Genomic DNA, 6,704 nt, shown 5'->3' on the forward strand with positions numbered 1-6,704 from the left:
TTATTATTATTATTATTATTATTATTGTTGTTGTTGTTGTCGTTGTTGTTGTTGTTGTTGTTGTTGTTGTTTAGTGACTATATATATATATATATATATATATATATATATATATATATATATATATATATATATATATTATAAATACATACATAAAAATCTAATAAATAAATTTATTATTATTTTTTTTTCAAAAAATACAAAAAATTATGATATAATATTATTATGCAATTAATAATAATAATAATTTTATTTTGTTTTGGACAGAGAACTATTATTATTATGTCTAACAGAGAAAAATATTAGAGATTAATCTGTGTACTAATTTTTTTTTGAGGACTAAAATGTTTATTTTAAAAATCTTTGTGGACTGATTTATGTAATTACTCTGCCAGAAAATAAACTAGAGACTGATTTGTTTGACGGAGTAAAACCTTGGGGATTGATTTGTGTATTAATTTTTTTTAGAGAAAATTCCACTCCCCTCCTGTGTGTAAGATGTTAAAATAACACTTCCCTCCCCTCTATTTTATATGAGGAGTGCTAGGGGCAAGCACTTTTGTTAAATTCTGGCCGGCACTTAACCATAAAAATGAACTTGAATGATTCTACACCATTAGTTGTAATCTCACACCATTAAAAACATCATTGATGGCTAATTAATGGCTAAAAACCACAAAATCTGCTGGCCTCCTAGACTTTCTCATTTTATAAATGTACATTCTCCTCCCTTCTAACTTTTAAAAAACCTCCTCTTTAATCCATTTTAAACTTTTTGTATTAACTAATGTTAACTTTATCTATTTTTTAAGAAAAAATAATTTTTTTAAAAAAAATACCCAATAGCAAAAATTTTATTTTTTATCATTAAATTTTACTTACTAAAATACCCTTTAATAAATTATTCTTTTATTAATTAAATTATATTTTTTTAAAATTTAATAATTATATTTTTTTCTAAAATATCCTTCAATAATTTTTTAATTATTAAATTATAATTTTACTAAAATTTTCGTTGACAATTTTTTTATATTTTACTATTAATTTTTTTTATATCTATATATTATTTTAACATTAAATAAAAATTTTAATAAAATTATTTTTTAATATCAATATATATTAATTGTTATACATATTAACATTGGTAAAGTTTTTTATTTAATGTTAAAATAATATATATTGATATAAAAAATTAATAGTAAAATATAAAAATAATTGTTAACAAAAATTTTGGTAAAATCATAATTTAATAATTAAAAAATTATTGAAGGATAGGTATTTTAGAAAAAAAATAATTTAATTATTCATTTTTTTAAAAATATTTTGGTAAAAATATAATTTAATCAATAAAAAATAATTTATTAAAGGGTATTTTGATAAGCAAAATTTAATAATAAAAAATAAAATTTTTGTTAATGGGCATTTTTTCAAAAAATAATTTATTTTTTTTAAAAAATGGATAAAGTTAACATTAGTTAATACAAAAAAATTTTAAATGAATTAAAGAGGAGGTTTTTTAAAAGTTAGAAAAGAAAGAAATGTACATTTATAAAATAGAAGGAAGAGAAGTGTCATTTTAGGATTTCACAGAAAAAAAGAATAAAATTTTTTCTTTTCTTTAAAGACTAAAATGTCTACTTTTAAAATTCTTAAAAAATAATTTGAATAATTACTCTATAATAAATTTGTACTCATTGTCTTTGTATAAAATTATCTTTATATGTTTTGCCACATAATTTATTTTGAGTCTTAATGTTTGTAAGTATGTTCCTGTCACTTGTTTTCTTTCATACGTACTCCCAATGTTTTGTTGGAAAAGGTTTTAACTACCAAAAATGAAAAAATGTTCTTGAGTGCTGAGCATATTTTATTAATAATCCTCATGGTAGTTGATAACCATAATTCTTATCACTCTTAATGGAATTGATCAATAGAATTCATTATATTATTCTAAACCATTTGATTTCATCGTAGATTCATGTAACACTCTAATATTTAAATTCTTATGCTTGAGTCATAAGTCAATGATATTACAGTGATACGACTCTCAGGTGAATTTTTAATATATAAATATAAGCATATTTGAAGAGAATATTAATCGAGAAGCCTGAAAAGAGTAGAAATAAAATCGCAAAGACGTATCACTCACGTTTCTACGACTAAAAAATAAAGCGTGAAGTCAAAAGCGATATACAGATAAAGGCATAACGGAAAATAAGAGAAGGACAGTATATATATATAACATAAGTACATAGCTACTAGTCACGACCCGCGAAGTTTAGGCTGGTTAGGGTACAGTATAACAGTAGTTGACAACAGTATCTCCTGATCTCTCCCAAAAGAAACATAAGAGCCTCTATATGCAAGTTTAAAAGAGTTCAATACATAACATAAGTTTTTCAAAATAAAGGTGGAGAGATTCTAACAAAATATAAAGTAGAGAAAATAAAGATCTTCGCCGTCTCTCAGACAAACCACAGCTCACTTCTGAGCACCTAGACCTGTATCTTAAAAATAAGAGATATATACGGAATGAGAACCCCTGACTCATGGGTTCCCAGTACAGTAAAAGTGCCAAATAAATACAATACACTGCAATAAAAACTCACTAAGCATCCTAAACTTCCTTTCACTAAACATTCACCCTATGTTCTCGCTAATCCATAAATAGGCAACTGTCACAAGGGAATGCTAAATCTAATTCATATCTTTCATGCTCTCCAACTTTCTAACTCTCCAACAAATCAGAATTAGAATCATAAACAAAACCATCACTAGTTATTCTGTCTCAACAATTCTATATCAATACATCATATCCTCACTGGAGCAAGTGAAATCACTTCACTGCGTCTACCCAAGGAGCTCAAGTTACCTCATTCGATAATCATCATCATTATTCAATCACATCATCAATTCATCTTATCAAGAACAGCTCTCAGCGTCCACCGACACCAGCATGAAGGATCTCTCAGTTGTACAAACACAAGCAATACAGGTAAGTAATATATAATTAAGGTACAAGTAGACAAGTAACACATAATCAGGTAACATAACATATATGATATAGCAATCCAAAATAAATAGGCAAACCCAAATAATTTAAATATATGTAAATGATGAATGCTTGCCCTATGGCTGATGATATCATCTGTCGGTTATATAGCCAACTCGACAAGTCATGGTAGCTAACTATTGGACTGTCCCTCTATCGTGCATTCCCAACTCGAGTTATTCTCAATCATGATCATGATCATAATAATAATCATACAACACCCACACTGGTGTTTATCTACGCGGGCAAGCTCATCCGGAACTTTCACAGTGTCTAGCCACACTTACGACATAGGGTCAGCAGAGTATCGAATCTCAACCTGGAGCACGTGGTGGCTAGTCACTACTTCCATCTAGGAAAACTCGTATCTCAAATAATCATTCCACATTCATTCATAACATTCCATAATCATTCATCATGATCATATCGTCATTTATACATCACATGATGGAACATTTATACATCACTCATCATAACCCGGGGCAAGTGGAGCGAAACCACAACCCTTACGTCCACTCGAGAAGCCTCTATACTAACCAACCTGGAGCAAGTGGGGCGCAACCACAACCCTTGCATCTACCCAGGAGGTACGTTCTCATATGCTCAGGAGGAACCAAGGAGGGGATCCTAACCTCCCACTATCTCGCTGGGGTAATTTTACAATACCAGGAGGAACAAGGAAGGAGATCCTCACCTTCCTTTATCTTTCTGGGGTCGCACTTCCGAGAAAGAGAGTTCAAGATAAAACAATCATTCAAAGCCATATTTTCATTTTCATCCATAAATCAATATTTATCATAGCCATCCGGCTCATGGCATAACCAATAACCAACCAATCATTATCAAATACAACCCTTTAGCTCACGGCATACACCGCACTTCTATCATCACCCTCAGCAACCCATACATTCATCATTAGTCATAACTCATCATTAATTCTTCCCTTACTTCGTCCACAAGTTACCACATCTGCTAGCCTATTTCCATCGCTAGGCATACTATAAGTATTTAGGACATAAATGATGAGAAAGGAGACTTAGAAGTCTAAAATTTGGCTTTGAAGACTCAAAAATCAACCTTGGGGTGAAAATAAGGTCACGCATGCGCTTCGCCCACGCGCCCGCGTGGAAAGCCAAAAAGTATAGTGACGCGTATGCGTCGCCCACGCGTACGCGTGGATGGGAGGAAAGCCAGGTGACGCCCGCGCGTCAGCCACGTGTACGCGTGGGTGCGTTTTGTGCCCCACGCACAAAGCCAGCGCAATTCTTGCACAAGTCTCGGAATGCGTCGGCCAGGCGCACACATGGGTAGTGAACATTTGAAAACGACGCGTGCGCGTCGGCCACGCCTACGCGTGGGAGTGCGTTCTGCCAAAAATTTTACTAAGTTAAAAAGCTGCAGAATTCACAGTTTCAAACCCCAAACTTCCAACACACATAACTTCTTCTACAAAATTCCTTTTTCAACCATTTCTGAACCGTTAAAAAGATCGTTAAATAAATTTTCATAAAAAACTAATTTTGAAGAATTCCAAACTCCGTGGATCAAGTTACGGACCACCAAAGTTGGTCAAAAATCGTTTTTTATCCAAAACTAGAAATCACCAATTTTTCCAATGTTCACAAACCAAATTCATTTTCACTCATCCAAATGACCGCAATCTAATCACATTCATATAATTATACTCAACCAAAACCAAACCTACCTCATCTACACAATTTCACCCAAAACCATCAAATTTCACACTTCAAACCTTATTATTCAATAACCAACCCAATTATTCACACATTCAATATCTAAAATCCATCCAATTACTTATATCATCACACAATACATATATCAACTTACCTTCTTTACCTCTTTCCAGCCTCTAGCCCAAAATTTATGGCCTCCGGCCCAAATTCACAATTTAATTGCATATTCCACAAACCAATACTCATTATCCAATTCATCATATTCTCAACACACCAAACATACAAATTCACAGAATTCTCAACTCAATCATTAATTTACATTACATATCAACTATGCATATTAGCACCAACCATTCACACAATCCAAACTTAATCCTAGGGGCATCTAGCCTAGTAATTCTCATCACACCACATGGTACTTAAATGAAACTTAAATCGTACTTCTTGTAGCCAAACCAATTGATCCTCTTCTTTGGAAATCTCCACCAACCTTAGCTTCAAGCCTAACCAAAGCTCATCAAGCACACCAATCTCCCAATTGTGCACCAAAATCACCAAATACACTAACATAACCAATTTCACATATATACATTAACGTAGGGTTCATGAAAATAATAAATCGCAAGGGTTGGAGGGTTCCTTACCTTAACCTACTGAAGTTTGTGATGAATATCACCCATGGCTCATACTAGAGCACTCCTAAATAACCAAAATCACAAGATTTCCTCAAAACTCAAACCAAATTCGAATTTAAAGAGGAAAATAAAAACTGGACAGAGGACAGTAGATTACTCAAAACAAAACTTACATATAATTGTAAAGAATTAGAAGAGCGATGCATGGCCACAAACAACTCGTCAATCGGAGTTCCGAAGAGAAAGTTATGGTGATTTGAAGTTTGATGGAGATAGGATTTTCTCTCTTCTTCCTCCCTTCTCTATTTCAGCGCCCCAGGCCCCTTTCATTAGGGTAAATGAGTTGAAATGCTCATAACTAATATTTATATATGTTGGGTCTTGGGCCTACTTAGGTCCGGTTCACTTATTGGTGTTCGTTGACCCAATTTTGGGTCAAAACCTTTAAGATTAGAGCTCTAAATCGCATTTTAAATATTTCTACATGTCCTAATTATAAATTCTAATTTCTTAACCTTATTTACTTATAATTAATTTTCTCAGCTGTAGTACCAGGCAAATTTCAGTCGGTACTGCTGGTTAAGATTTTAGTGCGCGTTTTTACGCAGAAAACTATATTTTCCGACTCAGAAAAATTTGAGTCCAAATATCACATTTAAATTATCAAATTCCGATTGCTAAATTTTCTAACCATATTCGCTCCTATTTAATTTATTATTAATTAATTACGATTTGACCGAGTTTTACATTCTACACCCTAATAGAAATTTTCGCTCTCAAAAATTCCATCTGTCACCACGAGTACGTGAGCGTAGTCTGCCTTTATATCCAACGCATAGTAGTTCCAAGGTCTTTTTACTCTGCGCGCTTCCATTGCCGCGCTCTGATTCCTCTTTCTTCGAGGATCTCGATCATTCGTCTAACACCGATCAACAGCCTCGTTCGTTACTTTCTTCGTCTCATCAACTCTCATCTTATTAAATCTCAAATCATACCATCAATAATATCACCATCATTATTAATCATGGTCATCATCCTACATCACTACCATTAACCAAAAATCAATCATACCTTAATCATACTTCATCACTTTCCATACCACCGTAGAACTTTCCATTTTAAAATACTATTTTTTTTATCAAAATTTTCAATCTATTTATTTATTTTAGTCCAAAGACGTTAACTAATAATCTAATGTCGTATCATAAATTCACTTATATTAAACTAGGCAGAGATAGTTATACTTATATATCTTACAATATATATTAAAAAATTTTAATTACTAAATTAATATACATCTTTTAAAAGTAAAGACAATATTTT

Source organism: Arachis hypogaea, chromosome 8, assembly GCF_003086295.3.
Source record: "Arachis hypogaea cultivar Tifrunner chromosome 8, arahy.Tifrunner.gnm2.J5K5, whole genome shotgun sequence".
Lineage (NCBI taxonomy): Eukaryota > Viridiplantae > Streptophyta > Magnoliopsida > Fabales > Fabaceae > Arachis > Arachis hypogaea.